Below are 20,962 nucleotides of genomic sequence, written 5' to 3' on the forward strand. Positions count from 1 at the left end.
TTTCTTTGGGTTTATCTTTAACAAAGTTCTTTGTGCTTTTTGGATTTGTAAGACTCTTCCTTGCATCAATTTAGGGAGGTTTTCAGCTATGATTCGATTGAATAAAGTTTCTACTCCTTGTTCTTTCTCTTCTTCTTCAGGAACCCCTATGATGCAGATGTTATTTCTCTTCATGTTGTCTCAGAGCTCTCTTAGAGTTTCCTCAGACTTTTTGAGTTTTTTTTTTTTCAGCTCTGCTTCCATGCCTTTGTTCATCTTGTCTTCCCCAACTCACTGATTTGATCCTCAGGTTCATCCATCCTGCTTTTTAATTCCTTCCATTGTGGTCTTCATTTCTGATATTGTATTTCTCACCTCTGACTGATTCTTTTTAAATATTTCAATGTCCTTTTTTATACTTGCTATCTCTTTATTTAGATGTTGTGTAATGACCATTCATTGTTGTTCTAAGATTGCTATACATCCTAACAATCATTTTAAACTCTGCATCCGGTAGTATGGTTATTTCCATATCATTCAGTTCCTTTTCTGGAGGATTCTCTTGTGGTTTCATCTGGATTGCAGTTCTCTGTCTTCTCATTATGTCTATGTGTTTGTGTGTGTTGTTTGTAAGGCTGGTTTAGACTAGGCTTAGTGTTGTCTGGCTCCATTTTTCAGTTGTGTTATTTCTAGGTCTTCTTGGATTGGAATCAGCTGTTGTTTATAATCCACTGTTGGTTTGGCTTTTCTAGTAGAGCTGCTTTGAAGTCTTGATTTGTTTGTTTTCTTCTCAGTTATCTTATATCAGTGGTCATCTTGTTAACTGATTTCAGCAGGGGGCTTATTTGAAACTGTACCCAGAAATGTGGTGGGTGTAACCTGAGACTCTGAAGGCCTGATCTGCCAGTTACTCTTTCTGGGGGCACAATGCTTTCTCTGCTTCAGTAGGGGGAGGTGTATCTCAGATCTCCATGGAGACCTGAGTTACTGCCCCTCCTCCCCACTTCTTGTTTTCAGCTGTGTCTTATTGCGCTGATTGTTTCTGGGTAGATATCTTGAGATGGGTGACCCGGAACCACTTAAGTCTTGTGTTATGTGGAAGGATCATCCCCTTTCCCAGCTATGCTGCCTCCAACAAAAAATAAGTCAACTTCTCAGGTCCTCTCATGCATTCCTCTGCCTGTCACTGTCTGTCTCTCTCTCTCTCTCTCTCTCTCTCTGTCCCCTTTCCTTTTGGATGATAAGCCAGCCCTCTTAATGCAACTCGTTCACAGGTCCCCAGGCAAGTAGCTGTGAAAAATATTTTCTACTCTTTTTTTTTAGAATGAGAGCCCTTCTGGGCTCTCAGCCTCATCCCCCCTTTGTTCCTGTAAGCAGGGGAGACCCACTGTTCCTCGGTGCTCCTTACCAGGCTTAGTGAAGCTTCTTCTTTGCTCCTTGGTTTTTGAGAGCTGTTCTTGTAGTCCAGAGTTGGATTTTCATGCTGATTGTTTCTAATTAATTTGTATTCCATTGTGGTGGTGTGAAGTGGGAGTCGAAGCATCTGCCTACTCTGCTGCCATCTTCAGGTCCTGTGAATGTTTTTAATAATGTTGTTATGCTGTTGCTAACCAATGATGAATAAAGTATTTCTCACCAATAAAGCATCTTCTGGTACTGCATGGTTTTTCTGATGGCATTGTAGTCTGGATGATACGTGGTGAGGTTAAGCTTCATGCAGGTGTTGAGACTTCCATCTGCTAAACAAGATCATAGGTTGGTCTTAACGTTCTTTAGATGTGAGAAAGACTGCTGACATGCATATGTAGAGCCAAACATTGTCAGTACAGCAATACTCACACACTGCAGTGTGTGGTTTGTGATGGAAAGCGCGTTCCAAGTTTTGACAATCAGCTGGTCCATGGGATGAAGTTTTTTCATTTCCTCCCACTTGTGATTGCTCATCAGCTCTGCTTGCTGTCATGTAAGTCTTTCCAAATCTTCATTCAGTGACTTGAATTTATTCACCCACATGTCTGAGGTCTTCAGGTCAGCAGCTTGTAGCTCAAATTCTCTGACAAAGACACCAGGGATGTAACTCAGGTCGGCGCTGTCCACTGCACACTCGTGTGGATGGGTGATGAACTTAAAAAGACGAGTGCGCTCACGAAATTCTCCAAAGCGCACTTTGAATGACTGCAGGACATTAGCTGTGAAGCCCACTAGCTGCTGGAGATCAAGATGTTGAGCAGGGTCACTTGCTGTGCATGCATCTTTAAACTCTACCAGTTTTTCTAAGTGTAGTAAACGACCAGTTTCAATGTCGGCAATGAAGAGTTCCAGCTTGTTTTCAAATGCAAACACTACTTGTTGAAGGGATAAGACTGTATTTCCAACGCCTTGAATTTTCACATTGTGCTGGTTCAGATATTCAGTCATGTCCACGAGATAGAAGAACTTCAGGAGCCATTAAGTGTTAGCTCCCTCAGGATGCTCGACGTATTTCATTTCAAGAAAAGTCCAGATTTTTGCTCAGACAAGCCGCAAAACAGCTGAGAACCTTCCCTCTTGACAACCAATGCACATTGCTGTGCAGAAACAGACCAGGATAATTATTCCCAACTTCATCCAACAGTGTTTTAAACTGGCGATCACTTAAAGCTCAGGCAACAATAAAGTTGACCACCCGAATGACCAGCGACATCACCTCACCAAGCTGCTCGCCACAACATCTGAGCACAAAGCGCCTCCTAATGTAGAATGCAGTGAAAACTTAGGATGGGTCTCTTTTCATGTTCACGAAGAAGTGCTATGAATCCTCTGTTTTTCCTCACCATGCATGGAGCATGATCAGTACACACTGAAATAATTTTATCCATTGGTAGATTTTCTTCTTTGCAAACTCAGTGAAAGACTTGAATAAATCCTCCTCTCTTGTTGTCTCTTTCCTATGCAAAACAGCAAGACTTTCCTCACATAGTGTGTCACTGACAGCATACCTTGCAATCACGCTGAACTGGGATATATGGCTTATGTCCATTGACTCATCCAAAGCGAGAGAAAAAAATGGTGCTGCATTTGTGTCCTTCCCTTGTGTTGCCTCAATTTGATTTGTCATCATGATGGTATAATCGTGAACCATTCTTGCTGACAGAGGCATGTCTTTTATTTGTTTGATTATCTTGTCTTTATCCGAAAAGTTGTCAAAAAGTTCATTGGCAACATCAAGTGTGAATGTTTTGGCATACTCCCCATCTGTGAATGGCTTTGCATTTCTCATAATTGCTAAAGCACCAGCAAAGCAAGCCGAATTCCAGTCACCTTGTTGGGTTCAAACACGGAGTTGCTGCTGACTAGCTTGCATTCTTCACAGTAGCTCTTGACATGCTTTCTTCCTGCTGTCCCCCGCTGGATATTTTGATGCAAATGTAGTATGGCATGTGTCGAAGTGCCACTTTCTATTTAACCATTTCATCAATACAATTTTATCATTGCATATTAGATACACTGCAGAACCTGCTCTCTCCACAAAGGTGAATTCCTCTGTCCATTCCTGTTGAAAAGTATGATACTCCTCATCTTTTTTTCTTTTAGCCATCTTCTTCATCAAAAGGGTTTCTGCAATTAGCTAGCTGACTACTTGATTTGAAGGAAGGAAGTTTACTTCCTGACCTCACCATGACCCGTGTACGTTACGCATTATCCAATAAAAATTTGGTGTTGTCCCAGAAGACAGCTGTGATTGGCTTCAGCCACCCACAACCATGACCATGAGCAGAGGAAATGAATGGATTGTAATACATGAGAATGTTTTATATTTTACACATTATTATTATTTTTATTAAAGATTTGTCTGCGAGCCAGATGCAGACATCAATGGAACCACATCAGGCTCGGAAGCCATAGATTCCCGACCCCTGATCTGGGAGGTTCACAATGCTTACCTGATTCCTATCTTTTTCCAGCTTTGTTCTGCTACTCCCACCCCTCTCTTCCTGCTGCCATCTCCACTACCAGGATTGCTATAGCTACAGGGCAATGGTTCCCACACATGCAGTTCCTTCTGGTGTCATACTTGACTTTGCATCTTCTGTTTTCTCTGAGTAGGTTCCACCTATTAATATTGCATCCTTCTTTATTTAACTAGCAAGCCGATATTCACTTGAAAAACATTTAAATTCAAAAGTAAATTCTGTAACCATCCTTATCCCTTAGGCAAAAATATTTTCCTGCAACATTTTGTGCATAATTCTATTACAAGTAATATTGTACCATTATCTGTTTACACATGTCTTTCTTTAGAGGCCATATCTTGGTCATCTTGGTTGATATGCTATGATATCAATATGATGAAATAAAGCCTCATGGTGCAGACAGACAAGTACATACACATACACACAGATGCCCAGAGGTGGAGACTGTAGCTAAGTCTTTGACTCTCATTGAACAGAAGACATTTCCCCCATGCCAGTTGCACTACTGGCTTCAGAAATGCTAGGTGCACAACAAGCTCTATTATTTGTTACAATGATAAAGAAAAATAAGAATTATAGTGAAAAGGTAAACTGCTTGAGGATTTAGTATATGGAAAAAGGAACACAGCATACTGTTGGCAGCACTTACAGCTTAATTATCCTAAACATCCATCTAAAAATATGCAAAGAATACTAAAATCAATCCATTTATTTTATAAATTTGGATAAATCACTTTTAGGAGTAGTTCCCAATAACAAACTTCCCCATTTCTTGACATTTATTAAGTGCTAGATTCTGTTAGGTACAATTTCTAAGGTAGCTATCATTTTATTTCTTTTTTTTTAGAGGAAGAAATTGAAAGTGAGAAAAAAATAGAATTTATAATTTCTTGACTAACATCATACAATAGTAGAAATTTAAGTATATCAAATTCTAAAGGCGAGGCATTTCCACATAACAATCTAAGCCTGGTCTGTGCTTTGTTAACAAGACATTTAATGTTTAAACAGTTAATAAGTGATAGTTGCTATTATTGTTATTATTAATACTATAACCCCAAAAAAGAAAGGACGTTCAATGCTATAAAATGTACATTTTTTTGATTTTTTAAAATTTATTCATTTTTATAGAGAGAAGAGAGTGAGAGAGAAAGAAAGAGAGTGGAGGTGGGAGGAGCAGGAAGCATCAACTCCCATATGTGCCTTGACCAGGCAAGTCCAGGGTTTTGAACCAGCATCCGCAGCAATCCAGGCCGAAGCTTTATCCACCATGCCACCACAGGTCAGGCCAAAATGTACATTGTTAAACTTACATTATGTTTAATTGCTATAAGACATTTGGAAGTTAAGCTAACATAAAGAAAATATATATAAGTGCATAATAAAATGTTATGTATAGAGTCATTAAAATTATAGTTTTATATGGATTAATAATGATTAGAAGACAGTATAATAAAAACAATAATACTATATGGTTATAGGTAACTTCTTTTAAGTTTATCAATTTATTTGAGAAATTACAAATTTGGGTCAATTAATATTTATGTATAAAAAATGCAGATAATATGTAAAAATTTCTAAAAGTGGTGGTAATATCCCAGACCTTTTACACATTTGAAATCTCTTTTAATTCTGAGCAAGATAATAAGTTAATGTTGTTTCCAGTAAGAACTGTTTGTTTATTTACTTATTTGCTACTGGGAATGGAAATATATATGGGCAGATGTAAAAAAAAACCAACAAGAATTACTGAAGGAAAGTTTCTCTGAAATAGAGTCATTTAAACCACCCACTCTACTTAAAATAGGCAGTTTACATTAATATTTCCCAGTGAGCATAGGCAATCAGCATATGATGGTGCTAATTCCTGTACTGAAAGGTTTTATTTATATCTCATGTTTCACACAGACCCATACTTATATAAATATGAGAGAGAGCTACTTTAGCAGAATTGCAAAGAGAATAGTGACAAAAAGGTTATCCCCAAGAAAGGGCAAGAGTATTTGACAAGAGCCACAGTTGAGACCGGAGCACATGCTGATTTGTGCGCTATGGCTCTCCGAATCCAAACCTGCGGGAGGACCTCCAGCTCACAGCCATCTGAGCTTCACTTGCCTATGTAAAGGCACTTCTTCCTTTTGTTAAAAACTTTATCATAAAATTAAATTTAATGGGATGACATTGATCAACATGGGTACATTGGTTTCAGGTAAATATCTCTATAGCATTTGATTCTGTTGTGTGCCCATCACCCAAAGTCAAAACATTTTACATCACCATATATTTGTCCCTTTTTACTCCCCTCCCCCTCAATTCCCTTCTTCAAAACCCCTTCCCCATGGTAACTACTTCACTTATAAAGGGTATCAATCATGAAGCAATAAAGGTTCTCTGATTCCCTCTGCATTATAACAGAACAAAGACACAAAAAATTGAAAGAATTCTGTTTAATCAAAAACATCTCTTATCAAGAAAGTACAAAGAAGTGACCTTGTGGATAGCTCTGAAGCCTAGTCATCAGGAAAGCAGAACGGAGCCCTCTGTGTGGGTGGCTTTTCCTCCCCACAGTAGTTATTCCCAGAACCCCACAGCTGATGGATCCATATTTGAACACACTAAGGGTTGGACACAGAGCAAATGGCAAAAATATACAATTTAGCTAGGTTTTCCATAATTGGAAGGAATTTGAAAAGCACTTTTTTTTTCCTTTAAGATTCTAGAAATAATGATTTTAGTGTGTGATAATCATAGAGTAAAGTAGGAAATTTTAAATAAGAAAGAATGTCAGTCTTGGTGAAAAGGGCTCAGGTGTAGCCAGTGTAGGAGGTATATCTGTAAGTTCATTTCAAATTGGAAATGGGCAGGTTTGTTTGTAAGGGGCCACTTATATATGTAAGGGCCACTGTCACTTCATGACTCTATTTCCTGGCCATTAAACCTTGAAGACTAGTTGTATTGACGATGAAGTTCTATGTTTGTTCTACATTTGCTCTCCTACTGTTCCAATTGTTCTTTCCTATTAATTTTAAGTAAGGACATTAAAAATTAACTAGACAAAAATCAGTGTGTGTGTATGTGTGTTTCATGTGTCATTTATAAACAGACAGCAGTTTCTAACTGTTTAAATTTTAAATCTAACTCCAACATTCTCTTTTTTTCTTTTTCTTTCTTACTTTTTTTTTTTTTATTCAGTGAGAGGCGGGGAGATAAAAGACAGACTTCCACATGCGCCCTGATTGGGATCCACCCATAAAGCCCACTAATGGTGGGCAACACTCTGCCCCACTGGGGTGCAGCTCCATTGCTTGGCAACCAAGGTATATTAGCACCTAAGACTGAGACCAGGGAGCCATCCTGAGTGCCTGGAGCCAACTTTGCTCAAACCATTCGAGCCATGGCTGTAGGAGGGGAAGAGAAAGAGTGAGTATGGAGAGGTGTAGAGAAGCAGATGGTCGCTTCTCCTGTGTGCCCTGACCAAGAATCGAACCAGGGACCTCCACAGGTCAGGCCAATGCTCTAGTACTGAGCTAAGCAGCCAGGGCCACTCCAACATTATCTAATTGAGTTGAAACATCCATTCAGCAGGCTATGGACAAAGGGCTCTCTCATAAATCAGAGCAGTCAGGCCAGTACCCAAGTGGTCTAGCTGTCTATCAGAGGGGTGTTGCAGAGTTAGTTGACATGGTTAATGTTAGGACAAAGGGCTACCAGAGAGAAAGTGGGAAGCAGTTTCTACTGACATCTTCTTGAAAAAATAAAAAGATAAAAATGAAAAACACACGTTCAGAGATTCTCATCTTGCTTTGTAATTGCACTGAAGACGAGAACCATGTAAATTGAAGGCAGGGATACTTGTAACAGCCTATTGAGCAATCACATTATTTTAGGCATCACAGTCTCCTCTTTCTCTGAATCTTCCTTTAGCTTCTCTCCCTCCTCCCCTCTCTGTATGCCCTTTCTGGTCCTTTTGGGCAGCAGCATCATAATCAGTGTTGCTCATGTGTCCACTCAGGTGCTCACACTCTGATCACTGCGTTTCAGGCATATTTGTTTTATTTTCTCAATCTCCCCAAACTGTTAGTATCAGCATTTTACAGAAGCTGTGGTTCTGATGGACTAAATTTCAAAGCCAATAGCCAGGGAATGAAATGAGGCAGGAGTCAAACTCTAATCTAGCTTAGTCTTTTACTAAGAAAAGGAAGATTCCCAAAAGTAAAACTGCAGATGCAGAATCCCCTGTCACATCACAAACCCTGAGAACATTAGAAATTACAATGTGGGTCTGCTGAGAGTGAGAGGCACCTCGGAAACTGAGTTAGGTTACCCTTAAGAACTTCAATCCATTCTGGAGAACTATGAACTTGACTAAACATTCTTAAAGAACAGCAATAGAATAAGTACATAGGGAACAAATGGAATTAATTTCTGAACCTTACTGCTAGGAGGAACCATTATTAGTGAAATTGTACTAGCTAATTTACAGATAATAAAAAAAGAGAGAAAAACAATGGATATTAAACCACAAGATGTCACTGACGAGATGGTTAAAGCAGTATTTCTCTAGCAAACTGCCACAAAATTAGCCACCTGTGAATACCTGAGCCATCTCTGCTGCAGAGATGGAGCCCAAGGAAAGCAAATTAAAAGTCATCTTTGAAGCCTAAGAATGGTAAAAAAAAAAAAAAAAAGGCAACCAACAGAAAAACAACACGCTTAACTATGATCTTAAGATCTCATAGAACCCACTACTGAAATGCTGAAGTATTCCGTCAGAATACATCAGTAGAGGCAAATATGCACTTAGATTAAAGTGGAAATGGATTCCTCCCAACTTCTCAGCTGTCTACCAGCCCGGGTTTTCCTGGAAGCTCTGTGAGGAGGAAGGCAGCCAGAAGCCACACCAAGCACGAAGGCCATTTTCTGTTCTCACACTCCCCACCTGATGTGGAGATGGCTATCTTCACGAATATCTGTGGATACTTTCCTACATTTGCCTTGAAAGGAAATGATTTATGACTCGGGGATCATGGAGTTTCCACGTGTGGATATTAGAGTTTTGAAAAAGATGATGATTTATTGGTATCTTGGATACAGAGATGCCTTGGATTTTATATTTTGGAGTCAGAATATTTACAAATTTAACAGATCTCATTGGTCTTTGGAAGGGATGACAGTCTTTTTTAAAGTCAGGGCAAGGATGAGGTCCCACAGGATAAGTACTCCTTGGTGCTGAAACCTCAGCACTCTCGTGACTCAGTAAGAAGACTGAAGCAGACTCAGAGCAAGTAGGGCACCCTTCTAAGGGAAGGAAGCAGACATCCTCCCGGTGTCAAGTTGCAGCAAGTTTAGCTTGCAGCAAAATGTGCTCCGGACCTCAGTGACTCTCTGCACACAGCCTGTCCCGGATATGCCCCTCTCAGCCAGCACCTTCATACAGGGGAAGGATCAATGGAAATATGGATAAAAGAAGGGGCTTTCCAATTATACGCTAGAAATAGGAGGTTTCTAGGTCAATGAGTAAGAATAGAATAAAGAAGCACAGGATAAGCAACAGCCCTAAGGTATGGGACACACAGTCTTTGTAGAGGAACTCCTCCGCCATGTGTGGAGACAGGTTTTTCTTAAACAGTGAAGACTCCATTCAGGTGATCAACCTCCTGACAGCAATCTGCTGAAATCTATAAGCATCTGCTGTCTGATGGACATAGGATCACCCTGGCTGCCAGGCCAGTGGGTCAAGTGCTCTGTTTATAAGGGTACCTCTTCCTCAGTCATAGCTCCTGAGGATGAATCTTAAAAGTATGTTCTTAATCTCAATACAGATTGTTTGCCACAGGAGGAGGATTGCTTTAACCAAGAGAATACTAGTAACCATGTTTTCCAGCTAGAGTTTCTAAATAAATGATACAGAATGGAGGGCATTCAGAGTGTGTTCCTCACACACTGCACATTTTGGGGAACTGAAAAACCAAAGCCAATGTAAATACTGGGTTAGTTGTCTCCTTCTCATTCAGTTCAAAATACTTTTTAAATTTCCCTTGTGATTTGATTTTCCCTTGTGAAATTTCTTTGACCCACGTGTTACTTAGAAGTTTTTTGTTCAATTTTTAATATTTGGGGATTTTCCAAGTTTCTTTTTTATTGCCTAGTGGGCATGCTGGGTGGATCCCGGTCAGGTGCATGTGGGAGTCTCTCTGCCTCCCCACTTCTGACTTCAGAAAAATACAATTTTTTTTAAATTAAGATTTTAATTTAATTGATCATAATATGTAGTATTGCTATGGCCAGAGAATACAGTTTGTGTGACTTGAGCCCTTTTAGTTTATTGGTACTTATAGGCTTGGTACTTATAGCCCTTTTAGTTTATTGGTACTTACTGGTTTTATGGGCTTACCTGTGAATTTTCCACCTGTGCTTGAGAATATCATGTTTATTATTATTTTGGGATAGATGTTCTATGGATTTCTTTGATTTCCAGTTCTTGACAGATTGGTTCGTCTATATCCTTGATGATTTTCTGTCTATTTTAATTATTAAGACTAGAGTAGACATCTCCAACTATTCTTGTTGAATTGTTTATTTCTCATTTCAATTTTGTCAGTTTTTGTCTCATATTTATAATTATTTTGTCTTCCTGATGAACTCACACTTTTAGTATTGTAAATGTCCCTCATCTCTACTAAATGTCTTTGACCTGTTTTTTTATTATTCTGTTTTTAAGATTTTTCTCTATTCTTTTTCAACAGTATGACCATAATGTGTCTAAGCATGGATCTCCGTGTTTATCTAACTTGGAGTTTGTGAAGGTTCTTGGAAATGTATATTGATATGTCTCATATTATGTGGAAAAATTTGGCCATTCTTTCTGAAAATGTTTTTACAGAAAAATCCTTCAAAGGGTTTTTTCTTCTGGAACGCCTTCCCTTGGGATACTGTTTCTGAGGCTCTGTTCACTGTCATTTTTTTCTGCTTCCCAGAGATTACTCTGATTCATAAATTTTCAAGTTCACTGATATTTTTCTGCTATCTCGACTCTGCTTCTGAGTGCCTCTAGTAAATTTTTAATTGGTTCTTTTATATAATTACTCTCTCCTTGCTGATATTCTCTAATTGGTGAGGTCTTTCACATATTTTCCTTTAGTTCTTTAAGCAGAGTGACCTTTTGTTATTTTACCATATTTATCATAGCTCTGTTGAAGTCTTTGCATTCTAAGTTCTACACCCTGGCCCTCACATAGTATCTATTCAATGTTTTCTTAATGTGGGTTACACTCTAAAAGTCCCACTTTTTAAATTAAGATTTTAATTACTGGCCCCGGCTGGTTGGTTCAGTGGTAGAGCATCAACTTGGTGTTTGGATGTCCCGGGTTCGATTCCCAGTAAGGGCACACAAAAGTGCCCATCTGCTTCTTCACCTTTTCCTATCTCCTTCTCTCTATCTCTCTCTTCCCCTCCCACAGCCAAGGCTCCATTAGAGCAAAGTTGGCCTGGGCACTGAGGATGGCTCCATGGCCTCCACCTCAGGTGCTAGAATGGGTCCAGTTGCAATGGAGTAATGCCCCAGATGGGCAGAGCATTGCCTCTAGTGGGCATGCTGAGTGGATCCCGGTCAGGCGCATGTGGGAGTCTCTCTGCCTCCCCACTTCTGACTTCAGAAAAATACAAATTTTTTTTAAATTAAGATTTTAATTACTAATTTTTATAGGCACACTGCTTAGAGCTGTTCACTTTTTAAATGTCAACATAAGTGTTAGTGAATGAAGCAATATAGACAAAAATTCATCATACTAATTTCAGTTCACTTGTTGAAAGAGAAGTTGAATTTGAGGAGTTAAGACATTAGTAGCTAATTCAATAATACAATTAATTAATTTGATATATTCTTGGAGATGCTTATTTATCAATGGTATTAAGAGACATGATAGGTTCAAGGATGGTTGGTGAGTAGGGTCAAGGAAAGAGGTTTTAATTGAAGAAAAGGGTTAATAATAGCACCTGATGCTAACACTGCATCTGCATAGATGACTGTTGGATTGACGTAAATATGAATGCTGAATGTACAGAGATAGGAAAATACATAATTAAGTAAAGAAACAAGTAACTAACAAGACATCTTATAATATACCAGCTTAACTCCAAAAGGAAAGACATTTAAAATTTGGACTTCATGTATTCACTTCAGACTACCACGTCAAAGCAGCTGGGAGTCAATGAATTGAAGACATGCTACACTCTATGATGGATCATTTCAAAGCAAGACTTGTAAGTATTTCTTCAGTAACACCTTTTGATCTCTCCTTTTCTTTCCTGAAAGGCAGCCATTTCCAAATAACTCTTTAAGTATTAGGAAAAGAAATCAGGTGGGTTGAGAAATAAATGGGAGGTGACACAGAGGATCCAGGGAGTGTAGACTGCTTTTTAAAGCCTGAATAAGATACATATCCTTGTTGGTATTTTGTGGCATTTCAGGGGGAAAAAAAGATTTCATTATGATTTATGATTGTCTCTATCCCAAACTGCATGAATGCTTTTTTTTTAATTTTTTTTATGCTACCACCTAACATTGCCGGTAGAATGAATGTCCTTTTATACCCAGCTATAACCTCTGCTGATCCAGCGTCAGCAGGTCCCATTTGTCACACAGGTTGCCAGGTATACTGGTCAAGCCATGTTTTGGCATTTACTGCAGCTGGATAACTAGACTTTACAGTAGGACACCTTATTTACTCTGTCACCTGTAAGCTCTGTGTCTTCAAACAGATGGTCAGTAGAAGTCCAGTGCAGAAGAGAAAGAATCTGAGGAAAGTGTTTACCTATTCTCAGAACACATTCAACCAGTTGTCTCACTGATCAACATATGATTCCCTTCCCATATGACACCAGGAGTCATACTGCTGAGTATTAATAAGACAAAATCTCAAGGCCTTTCATACACCATCACATGGTGAGGTCCACCTCATGACAGCAGACATGCACAGCCAGGAGTTGCCACCATCTCAATGTCAGCAACTGGGAACATGCAAGAGTATTACTCTCCCTGAACATATCCATCTATTTACTCAAACTTATTCAATAATGATAGTTGGTGATAGGTTGTGCAATCAGCTTTACATGTGCTCCTAGTCCTATATCAACCCTGTGAGGGTCTTTATTTTAGAAAGGAAAGAGTTAAGTAACCAGAGAGAGCTCACAAGTTTACATTCTTTCCTGAATACCTGAACAATATGGAAATACAAAATATATGCTTATCCTTGTAGCAAGTATCTGTACAGTATATTAGACTCTTAAAGATACTGCATTACAATTAGATGGTAATAAATAAATGTTAATATTTTTACAATCTTACTTATATGGTCCTATCAAATGAAGATAAGTATCTTATATTCATTATCTCCTTTAAGCCTCTCAGGTAGGATCTGTAGTTATCTTTATTTTGGTAGATGAGGAAACTGAGGCTTACAGAGGTTAATTAAGTCATCAAAAGCCATTAGTTAGTAAGAGAGGAAAACTGTGATGGGACATTTGGCAGAGGCTGTAAGAACAGGGAAAAGATCAATTAACCAGCAGGGGTCTCAGTTAAAGCTTCACGTAAGATTGTTTCATAGTTAAAAAAAAAAAGATTGTTTCACAGTTGAATGTTGGCTGGAAAGTTGTGGGTGGTAGTTCCCCTTGAAGGAGAGAGTGAGCATCTTACACCTGAGGTACAACTTACGAAAAGCCAAACTGGTCACAATCAAGCAACAACCAGGAGGTCAATAGTGCTTGAGGAAAAATGTAAGTGAAGTAAATGGTATTTGGGAGTAGTTTTTGAGGCCTTGCATATTGTTTTATTTTTTATTTTATTTTTTAAGTGAGAGGAGAACAGACAGAGAGACAGACCGGGAGATAATCTGCCCATCTGTGGCCGTTGCATGGTAACTGAGCTATTTTTAACACCTGAGCTGGAGGCTCCCGGGAGCCATCCTCAGCACTCGGGGCCAACTCACTCAAACCAACTGAGCCATGGTTGCAGGAGGGAAAGGGGGAGGGGTGGAGAAGCAGATAGTCACTTCTCCTATGTGTCCTGACCGGGAATCGAACCCCAGACATCTTCATGCTGGGCTGATGCTCTACCACTGAGCAAACTGTCCAGGGCTGGCCTTGCATAATTTTTAAGATCAGTTTTTAGAACAAAATGGTTAACAGTTGAAGCTCTGGAAACTCAATTCTACATTTGAATTTTCTTACCTCTACCACTTATTAAAAATGTTACCTTGGCCAAGAAACTTTAACCAGTTGTTCCTCTTTATGTAAAAAATTGATATAAGTATAGTACTCTTTTCTAGGTTGTTATAGCAGTATATGAGACATAGCTCTTGTATAAGACTTGGTACTATGGTATGTAGACATAAAAAGAAAACAATGAAAGTTAGTTATTCTCATGATTATTAATATGGTTATTATCATTATGAATTAGACAGACTAACTTTACAGCTGGTGGAAAATTAAAAAAAAGGAAAAACCTAATAAATGAAAATAGCTCCTTGCCCCTGCTTAGGAGGTGGTCCTATCAAATGCAGCATCAACATGGGCTACATTCACATGCTCTTAATTGCAATAGAGGAATCAGAGCAGGAATGTGTTTTCTGAGATTAGGAGATGTCTCACTGTTAGAGATCTAGGGGACAACTTGCCTCTAGAACAGGCATCCCCAAACTGCGGCCCACAGGCCACATGCAGCCCCCTGAGGCCATTTATCCGGCCCCCCACCGCACTTCTGGAAGGGCCACCTCTTTCATTGGTGGTCAGTGAGAGGAGCACTGTATGTGGCGGCCCTCCAACGGTCTGAGGGACAGTGAACTGGCCCTCTGTGTAAAAAGTTTGGGGACCCCTGCTCTAGAAAGTACAGTGGTATCTTGACACACAAGCACTTGAAATCACAAACAATTTGAGAGACGAGCAGTCACTCATGGGATTTTTGCTTTAAGTCACAAGCGGCTATTTGAATCATGAGCTTCCGCCATCCTTCACTAGATAGCCTGCCGAACATTCTGAAAGGAGGAAGAAACAAACTTCCATGGAAAGGTTTTTGTTTTTTGAGGAAAGTGGTGAAAAAGACAAAAGTCAGTGAAGAAAATGATGATTAAGCAAAGTAAAAAAACAGCAATTAAGTTTAGCGATAAAGTTACATATTATACATATAAATGGTGTGTAAGCTAAATTTTGCAATTAAATGTAGCATTAAGTGTGTAGAAAGTAAGTTATGTTAAGCAATAGCGCACGAAATAAAAACCTTTTCCGCCAGTCTCCACCCCCTCCGTCAGCATCTTTGCCTGACCTGGAAGGTAAATACACTTCATAAACCAGTTTATTTACATTCTCTCTTATTGTGTGTGTGTGTGTGTGTATTTGTTATTTATGAAGTACATTTTCTTATTTAAAAGCATATAAAACAAAAAATTTGTGTGGTTTTTGAGGGTCGTAACAGATTAATTGCATTCCCATTAATATAAATGGGGAAATTCAATTTGACACATGAACTAATTGAGTCACAAGTTATGATACGAATTAAACTTGTGTGTCAAGGTACCACTGTAATAGGTGTCCAGGCAGTATCCATATTCATCATCATAGAGGTCAAGCCAGTGAATAAGATTTGTGCTAATAATTGGTAAAACACTGAATGGAGTAGAGTTGTGGCCCTACTCATGTAAAAAGAATTAGTTACAAACTGAGTGTATCACAACAGCCAGGCATCAGAGGTTCAGGAAGCAAGATTTAGCTCTGGGGAAAATGATCAGGAAAGCTTGCACATAGGAGATGACACACTAATTGGAATGCCTACAGGATAAGGAGACTTGTCTTATGGGCTCTTCCAATACGGAGAGACTGGACAGGTGGGGATGTAGCAGGAGGAGCAGACTCGGGGTCAGAGCAGGGTTTGCTCTAGCACAAGAGATCTCAGTTGGGCGGGCAACAGAACTCAGTTCTGTGGCCTGATGTGATGGAGCTAAGAAGACTTCTCTGCTTCCAAACTCTCCTTACCAAACTGAAATTGAGCCACCAGCTTAGTGCAGGGCTTCCAAACCTGGCTCCCAGTGGAATCATTCGAGAAGATTCAAAGCAAACTGATGCCTGAGTTCCATTCCTAAGGGCTCTGATTTCATTGGAATTGGGTGTGGAAGTTTCTAAAAACCTCCAAGTGGATTGTCACATGCAGCCAAGATGCAGAGTGCCAGGGCAGATGATGTTTGTGGACAGTAGCTCATCTCCTGCCTATTTGTCATTATTCCAATAATAATAAAACAGAAATTTGTCCTGTGGAAAATGCATTACACTAAGAATAATTAAAGAGTTACAGAAATTTAATCTACTTTCAGGCCTTAAGATTAAAAATATGTATATATGTATGCTGTCATGAGACAGTGGGTAGGGACAGGTGACGCACCACATCACAAACAGCCAGCTCCTGGATTTTTCTCTAAAAAGCATTCTGGGAACATGCTATAAATTGTACTATTCAATTTCAGTTGAACTTTGGTTAATCCCCAAATAAATAGCTTAATCTGTATATAAATTTTCATACTATATATTCCCACAACTTAAAAAATAAAGATAGAGAGAAAACTAAAAAATAATTAACATTATAATAACTGGTCATTAAATCAGGATAGAGCAACATGGCATCCCATAACTGGGGAAGTAAAAGTTAAATGCATTCTTTTAATACATAGAAATCTGTAAAAGAAAAATAAAGCAAGACACATCATAGCATGTTCTAGTTAGTACATTGTAAAGGATGTGTATGTTAACAGATTGAAATGCTTGAACTTGCACTTAAAAAAATCAAAATATGAAAAAAATCTTATATGTATTATAATAATGCAGGGGTCGGGAAACTATGGCTCGTGAGCCTGATGTGGCTCTTTTGATGGCTGCATCTGGCTTGCAGACAAATCTTTAATAAAAAAATAATAACGTTAAAAATATAAAACATTCTCATGTATTACAATCCATTCATTTCCTACCACTCATGTTTATGGTTGCAGGTGGCTGCAGCCAATCACAGCTGTCCTCTAGGACAACACCAAATTTTTATTGGATAATGTGTAATGTACATGGGTCATTGTATGGCTCTCACGGAATTACATTTTAAAATATGTGGCGTTCATGGCTCTCTCAGCCAAAAAGGTTTCTGACCCCTGTAATAAAGGATAATTAAATATTCTTTAAATATTTATTTATTTATTTCCAAGTGAGAGGAGGGGAGATAGAGAGACAGACTTCTGCATGCATTTCAACTGGGATCCACCCAGCAACCCCCATCAAGGGTCAATGCTCTGCTCATCTGGGGCCATGCTTACAACTTAGCTAATTTTAGCACCTGAGGTAGAGGTACCATGGAGCTATCCTCAGCACTTGGGGTGATGTGCTCGAATCAAATGAACCATGGCTGTGGAAGGAAAAGAGAGAGCAAGAGAGAGAAAAAGGAGGGGGAGGAGTAGAGAAGCAGATGGTCACTTCTCCTGTGTGCCCTGACCAGGAATCCAACCCAGGACATCCACGTGCTGGGCCAATACTCTACTACTGAGCCAACTGGTCAGGGCCTAGATTTTTTTTTTAAATGATAGATTTGGGAAAAATCAAAGTGTAGTGCCTGAAAGTACTCTTTCCTGCTCAGGACTTGCCAGGCCACCAGGGATGACAGTGAAAAGGCTGCAGCCTGAAGAATGCACTTAGGTTTTATCATTTTTTTTAAACTTTTAATGTCTACTTAATCATTTAATTCTATTTAGTTTTATATTTGAGGTAAAACATGGTTCATCCTGATTAAATTTTAAAAATGGAAAGGAAACATGATTTTCATGCTCAGGTTATAAATTCAGTCTATGAAATTCATTAATTACATTCAACAGAAAAACCCCTGTGATAACAATCATCTTAGTTATGTTTATCAAATTTATTTGGGTATGTAGTTAGTCAATCCTAAGAATAAACTTGGGAACAAATAATTAAATAAGTAACCATGATTTGGAAAAAATAAAACATCACTCTTTTAAATATAGAGCAGTCTGCAGGAACGGTAGCTCAAGTATTACTGGAGAATCCCTAAACCAGATTGTTGGACAGAGCAACAAGAGAAACTGTCTTCGTCCTTTTTTTTCTTTCTTTTCTCTTTGTGGCAGAGACAGAGAATCAGAGAGAGGGACAGACAGAAGAAAGGGAGAGAGAGATGAGAAACATCAATTCTTCGTTGCAGTTCCTTAGTTGTTAATTGATTGCTTTCTCATATGTGCCTTGACTGTGGGGGCTACAGCAGACCGAGTGACCCCTTGCTTGAGCCAGTGACCTTGGGCTCAAGCTGGTGAGCTTTGCTCAAACCAGATGAGCCCACGCTCAAACTGGCAACCTCGGGGTCTCGAACCTGGGTCCTCCACATCCCAGTCCGACGCTCTATCCACTGCGCCACTACCTGGTCGGGTGAGAAACTGTCTTCTTGAGCCAATAAAAAATACATCGTCAGTAAAATCTGTACTGATTTTGAAAATCACAAAAGTCTTGTTTTTTAAAAAAGAAAAAGGGCAATGAATATAAGAAATTGATATTTATATGTATAGTTTTTAAATCAGTAGGAATCTAAAATTATAGTCTAGGTGGGGTTGTTGAGTTTTCACAACTGTGAAAATGATGGGATGCAGGTATGATTTTTTGGTAGGTTTCATACTTCAAAGCCAAGAAATGTGGTTTAAATTTTCCAGGGGTTCCTAGCTGATTTGCTCAGTGGATAGAACATCAGTGTGATATGCATACGTCATCCCGGGTTTGATCTCAAGTCAGGGCACACATGAGAAGCAACCTTTTTCTTCTCTCCCCCTACCTCTCCCACTCCTGTCTCTCTTCCCCTCTTATAGCCAGTGGCTCCATTGGTTCAAGCATGTCCCCAGGCTCTGAGGATAGCTTGGCTGATTCAAGCATCAGTCTCAGACAAGGTTGCCAAGTGAATCCTGGCCAGGGCACATATGGGAATCTGTCTCACTATCTACCCCCTATCACTTAAAATAAATTTTTTTAAGGGAAATCAAAAGACAATCCTCTGGGTTATCAGCTCCACCCTTAAACCCTACTTCCTAACTTAACTATTTGTCATACTCTGTGTGGTTGGCAGATAGGACAAGGGTTTCAAGGTCTAGGTGGTTCTTACTAAACTGGTAACAAATTTGGTGACTCAGGTTTGAGACTCCCCTGAAAAGACTCCCTCCCAGCCCAGGGGGGGGAATACTGATGAAGCAGCGGCAGGGCAGCCCGTGCAGGTCTTACTCACCTGCGTCTCCACTGACCTGGAAGGAGGATCACCTGCAGGTAACTCAGTGGCCCAGGTGACCTTTGTCTGCTTGCCTGGTGTTTTTGTGCACTGGCCCTGTCTTACATGTAAACACGCTCGCTCCAGGAAACTCCATTCCTTCCCTGACAGCAACCCCTTGGGATGCATTCTTCAGAATTGGATAAAAAGAGCCCTCTTTGAGTTAAAGAATTTAAATGCTTATATAAATTAAGAAATATAACAAATGGGTCAATGGTAGGAAGTTGCCTGTCCTGTGCAAGGCAGCCCTGCTCCAGTTTGGAAGTCTATCATGGATTTGGGAGGCATGCTTTCTAAGTGCATCTTCTTAGCTTACTCAGTGTCATTCAGCCTTTACTAACCACATCTGCTTTATGTCCCCTACCCCACTTTCACAAAAGGAGTGCATTTCTGGAGTGCCCAAAGCAGGGTGGAACTCTTGATGGGAATGAGAATGGCACCCAAGCTTTGTGTGGACAAAAAATGAGTCACATGCTGAATCTGACAAGCTCAGGGGAGGCCTCCCTGTGGCGGCCTTGCAGACTCAGACCTAAAGTAACAGGATGGTCTGAATAAAACTTTCAACTAAAAGCAGTTTATGCCTGACCTGTGGTGGCACAGTGGATAAAGCATTGACCTGGAATGCTGAGGTTGCCGGTTCAAAACCCTCAGCTTGCCTGGTCATGGCATATATGGGAGCTGATGTTTACTGCTCCTTCCCCACTTCACTCTCTCATTCTCTCTCTCTCTCTCTCTCTCTCTCTCTTTCTCTCTCCCCTCTCTCTCTCAAAGTAAATAAAAAAAATAAATACATAAAAGCAGTTTATGGCAGGTAGTCATGTAGGGTGATATTTTCCCCTATAATATACTGTATAACATGCCTTTGAAATGTATGAGTAATCTTTTGAAAACCCCCAGGGTACAGCCCCCACACTAAAGTAGAGCCCACAAATCCCCTCGTTTTTTGTTTGTTTGTTTTGTTTTTTTGGACAGAGACAGAGAGAAAAGAACAGATAGGGACAGACAGGAAGGGAGAGAGATGAGAAGCAATAATTCTTCATTGCAGCTCCTTAGTTGTTCATTGATTGCTTTCTCATATGTGCCTTGACCAGGGGCTACAGCAGAGCAAGTGACCTCTTGCTCAAGCCAGCTAACTTTGGGCTCAACCCAGCGACCATGGGGTCATGTCCATGATCCCACGCTCAAGCTAGTAACTCCGCGCTCAAGGTGGTGAGCTTGCGCTCAAGCCGGCAACCTCGAGGTTTCGAACATGGGTCCTCCTCGTCCCAGTCCGATGCTCTATCCACTGTGCTACCACCTGGTCAGGCTCCCCTCATTACTATTATCATACTACTTGTTAACTGTCCTATACCTAGCTGGGTATAAGAACTATGTGTCTATAAGTGTTTATCTAATCCCAGAGACTCCCAGCTTTGCTGTCTTCCTCCTCCCTGATCTATCACCAGTCAACTTCATGTAACTCCCTCACATCTTCCCCTTTGCTTGTAATGTATAAAATACGTGGTGAAATCACCATTTTCTGGAGCATTTTTCCAATCTCTTGAGATTTTGCTTCATAGCAGTTGCCATCAGTTTAGCTCAAATAAACTCATAAAAATTCTTATAGGTTTGGACGTTTCTTATGTTGATGCTTGCATTTCCCTGAGCACCAAAGTGGTTCCCATCTGACAAGCCTGCAGCACCTTGGCTG

General features: G+C 39.8%; 1 protein-coding gene across 9 annotated transcripts in view; it reads right to left on the reverse strand.

Moving 5' to 3' along the window:
• Positions 1-20,962, reverse strand: part of CHRM3 (cholinergic receptor muscarinic 3) — a 621,150-nt gene that overhangs the window by 480,341 nt on the left and 119,847 nt on the right. The gene's annotated exons all lie outside the window — the stretch shown is intronic.

Source organism: Saccopteryx bilineata, chromosome 1 (genome assembly GCF_036850765.1).
Source record: "Saccopteryx bilineata isolate mSacBil1 chromosome 1, mSacBil1_pri_phased_curated, whole genome shotgun sequence".
Classification (NCBI taxonomy): domain Eukaryota; kingdom Metazoa; phylum Chordata; class Mammalia; order Chiroptera; family Emballonuridae; genus Saccopteryx; species Saccopteryx bilineata.